Genomic DNA, 4,899 nt, shown 5'->3' on the forward strand with positions numbered 1-4,899 from the left:
TGTGGAATGCTGAGATATAGGGATAGGCAGGCGGGTTATATTGTATACGTGGCAGAAAGTTGACTATTTCACCTAGGCTCCTGGGACCTGTACCAAGTTAGTCATCCTTGGTGAAAATTGACTTTTTGAGTTAAGACTTCCATGTCAGCCTCCTGCAATAAGTCAAGGCCTATGCAACTTGAGAGAATATTAAGCTGCAAAATTCTTGAAGATGCCTAGAAAATAACTCAAAAGTAAGGTAAGGTAGAGGGTGACATCCATGTTGAATTCCAGTTGTTATGCAGGACTTCTTGTGTTTCTGTCACTTTGTGAGATGTTCCATGGTAAGATTTGAGCCCTGGATCAAATGATGTAGGGAGAGATGTCTTCTTTCCAGGTGCCCTGGAATAAGGATCTACAGGGATGCTGGGAAGAGGGGGAAGGTAAAGGGATCTCCACAAATCTGTCCAAGGCTATCTTTTAGCACTACACACTATCTTAACCAATTTAACCATTGCTGAAAAGTAGATGGCTCCAGAATATGGACCTCAAGCCTAATTCTCTTCTCATGTTATAGGAGGTAGCTAGTTAGGTGTGAACAAGGGAGGAGGAAACAGAAGTTAGTCAACTGCCTTGAACAAAGAGACCTGAGGAGAAGAAAAAAAATTAATTCCTCAATATTACACAGATACAGAGTGACTCTTCCTCCTACCCATATATGAATAAGAACAGAGTGAACACTGACTGCCCAGTTTTTTTTATTTCAACAAATAAAAACAGCAGGTGTTCTGGTTCAAGGCAGAACAATTTCAAGCCTGTCTATTCCCTTTCCTGAGAACAGACATCTGCTTCCTACACAAGTCTTGCCTAAGTCTGCTTTCATTCAATAAATTTGCCATCATTGCTTGGTTGTGTGCCCATCCTTTCTGCAATTTGAGTGAGAACCTTTATGCCAGTGACACTAGACACATAAATCCCTAAACCAATCCATTAACAAATAGCAGTATCTACAGGGTAGTGTCTCCCAGGATCTCAAATTTAACATAACCAACCAGTCTCATCAATCTCTTCCCAAAATGCTACCTCTCGTTTAGTGGCCCCTCTCTTAGTTGGGGTTGGGGGGGACCATCATCCTCTGATTATAACAGGCTTTTTTTTTTTTTTTTTTTGAGACAGGGTCTCACTCTGTTACCCATGATAGAGTGCAGTGGCATCATCATAGCTCACTCCTGGGCTAAAGTGATCCTTTTGCCTCAGCCTCCTGAGTAACTGGAACTATAGGCATGTGCCACCATGCCCAGATAATTTATTATCATTATTATTGTTGTTGTTGTTATTTTGTAGAGATGGGTCTCACTCTTGCTCAAACTGATCTTGAGTCCTAGCCTCAAGTAATCTTTCCACTTCAGCCTCCCCAGGTGCTAGGATTATAGACATGAGCAACCATGCCCAGCCTTCTTGTCCTCTTAACCCCAACATAATCAATGACCAAGGCTTGATCTATTTTTCCTTCTGAGTATTTCTTGATGCCATCCCCTCATATTTAAGAATTTTTTAAATCAATCAGGCCTCCTTTTTGCTCCCCTCATTTATTGCAGTACTAACCTTACATCTCCCTGCATCCAGTTATCTCCAGGTTTAAACTTCTTCCAGGCATTTTACTGGACTCAGGTTAATGTTCAGCTCCCTGGCATGGCTTTGAAAGACCTTCTGTTCTGGTCCTGCCTGCCCTTCTATATCAGTATTACACATAAGTCTGTATACATACCTCCAATATGTCCTTTCAAGAGCTTGATTATCTGTCTGGAAGGCTTTTTCCTGTTTCTCCATTTAGATTATTTCCAGACTTTCTTACAGCTTAACTCAAGTGTCAGCAATCCCAGGAAGTTGCTGGGATGTCTAGTCCCTCTTGCCCACCCATCTCTGAGAAGTCAAAGCTTTACCAGTGCCTCTTTCATCTTAACACTTATCGCAATTGTCTTTTGTAATGTTCTCCAGATTTAGTACCAGCACTTATCCCTATTCATGACACCTTACCTAACACATAGCAAATGCTCAGTTCAAACGGTTTGGTGGGATTAACGAGTGATTAAACCCTATAACACATGGTTCATCAAAGCAATTTGCAAATGCTCATATGGTAGCTAACAATCTACCTCTATCAAATAAACCAATTTCCAACAATAAAAAACATAAAATGAGATAAAACAAGAGATAAATGCAATGAAAAATAAAAAGTTACAGTACAAAAAAGCGGGAAAGGCAATGTTTTATAATTTTAATTTGCATTAAAGTATATATTTAACAGAGAAAACAAACCCTACAGTATTAGTCTGTCATTCTAAAGGATAATAACAGCAGTTTCCATTTACTTTCTTTATTCTTTAGATTTGAAATAGTTACAAGAGAAGCACCTGGTATTTCCTAGTAACTGACCTGCCTGAAGAACCAGCCTGAGATTTTTTTAGACTGCTGTCTTAGAGCTCTGCCATTGGCAGCTACAGACATGGTTACCAAGAAGGAGCATATTCAGGACAGTGAGTGCCTTCGACGTTGCTGGTGGACACTCTTACAGCCTGAGCATGGAGCTTCTATTGAAGAGTAAATTTCTAGCCAGGTGTGATGGCTCACACCTGTAATCCTAGCCCTCTGAGAGGCCAAGGCAAGAGGATTGCTTGAGCTTAAGAGTTTGAGACCAGCCTGAGCAAGAGAGATATCTCATCTCTGTTAATAATAGAAAAATTAGCTGGGCATTGTGGCAAGAAGCTGTAGTCCCAGTTACTCAGAAGCCTGAGGCAGGATGACCTGAGCCGGAGTTTGAGCTTGCTGTGAGTTAGGCTGACACTTTGGCACTCTAGCGTGGGCAACAAAGTGAGACTCTGTCTCAAAAGTAAATAAACGTGATAGCACAAATGCTGGTGAAGATATAAGGAAAAGGGAATGTAGAATGATACAGCCATTACAAAAAATAATTTGATAGTTTATTAGAAAAAAATAAGTATGCAGCTATCATATAACTGAACAATTGTACCCTGAGATATTTATACCAGAGAAATGAAGAGTCATATTCACACAAAGACCTATATGCTAATGTTTATAGCAGCTTCATTTGTAATAGCCCCAAACAGAAAATGACCCTTCAATGGGTAAATGGTTAAATAAATAGTACAGTAGAAGACTATGTACCAATAAAAAGGAATGAACCACTGATACATGGAACACTCTGAAGAATTCTTCAGAGAATTATGCTGAGTGAAAAAGCCAATCCAAAAGGTTATATACTGTATATTTCATCATTCTTGAAATAACAAAATTATAGAAGTAGACAACAGAATCAAAATTGCCATGGATTAATGAGAAGATGAGGGTAACAGAATTGTGTGTGTTTATCAAAAGGATTTTTGTAGTCATGGAAATGTTCTGTATTGATTGTATCAATGTAAATATTCTGGTTGTGATACTGTATCATAGTTCTGTAAGATGTTAGTAATTGTGGTAACTTGGTAAAGAGTAAATGTGACTTCTGCATTATTTCCTACAACCGCTTACTGTAGGAAAAATTGTTCCTTGACCTTTAGCATAAGACTTGCTTCCTGCTTGAGACCTAGAGAATCACAAGAATGGCACATGAGTTGTGTATGTGCAGGAGATCAGAAAACTGGCCTCCAAGAGAGAATGTATATGTGTCTTGAAAAGCAAGACAGGCCTAATGGTTATAGTAAGATTTTCTAGATTCCAAAGGTCTCTTGATGCTGAAAGTAGAGGTCTTGCTTAAGGTCTGAGGTTTTGGAGACATTCTGTCTGCCACTTTCCATGTTCCCCCTTTTTACTGCTGATGTCTGATAACTTTTAACTACTTTTTCTTGCTTTGTGATAAAAAATATGGACCCAAGGTTTGCTCAGGAGGGCTCCTCCCAGAGTTCATCAATGTCCCCCACACATGGACTTCATGTCAAGCCTCTTCATTCCTCAAGTCAAAACCCTTTCATCTCGTGACCCTGAACCCCTTCACCTGTGAACCTATAATTATCTCAAAATAAAATTTAATTTAAGAAATCAAAAGGGCTTAGCGCCTATAGGTCAACCGGCTAAGGCGCCAGCCATATACACCTAAGGTGGCGGGTTTGAATCCCCAGCCCGGACCCGCCAAACAACAATGACAGCTGCAACCAAAAAAAAATAGCCGGGCGTTGTGACGGGTGCCTGTGGTCCCAGCTACTTGGGAGGCGGAGGCAGGAGACTCACTTGAGCCCAGGAGTTGGAGGTTGCTGTGAGCTGTAATGCCACGGCACTCTACCCAGGGGGACAGCTTGAGGCTCTGTTTCAAAAAAAAAAAAAAAGAAAAAGAAATCAAAAGAAGTATAATATTTTATGATATGAGAAATCATACTCAATTCCAATTTCAGTGTTCAAAATTCAAATTTTATTAGAAAAAAAGTTGGTTCTGAACTAAAGAAACATATCTTAAGGTCAGTTGATGAGCAACCTTAATTTCCCCTTGCCATGTAACATACTATATTCACAAGGTCAGGGGATAAGGATATGGACATCTTATAATTATTCTGCCTATAAGTACATGTCATGCATATTCATGCTATAAGTACATGTCAATCATTCTATTGCAGTGCATTGAAATATTTCTCATTTATTTATTTTCTCCAAATGTCTGAGGCAGGAAAATAAGGCTCATGGCAGTCTTGACAATGGTCCTTAGGAGCTGATATTGGCTTCCATCCTTGGCTGAGGAGGAACTGGACCCTCCACAGCCCCAAGAGTATTTCTCATTTGTCTTTATAGCTGCCTAATACTCTAGTGGTTAGATACACTATAGTTCATTCTATCAGTCTCCCAGTGATGGACATAGGTTTGTTTCTAATCCTTAGCTTGAAGGCCTAAATGAATAATCCTGTCTGTATGTCA

The 4,899-nt window shown here is 39.7% G+C and overlaps 1 pseudogene; it reads right to left on the reverse strand.

The window, feature by feature from the left end:
• Positions 1–4,639: 4,639 nt before the first annotated feature.
• On the reverse strand, positions 4,640–4,756 carry LOC111722172 (annotated as a pseudogene).
• Positions 4,757–4,899: the final 143 nt, after the last annotated feature.

This window comes from Otolemur garnettii, unplaced genomic scaffold, assembly GCF_000181295.1.
Source record: "Otolemur garnettii isolate 467f Iridium unplaced genomic scaffold, OtoGar3 scaffold00223, whole genome shotgun sequence".
In the NCBI taxonomy this organism is placed as follows: Eukaryota; Metazoa; Chordata; class Mammalia; order Primates; family Galagidae; genus Otolemur; species Otolemur garnettii.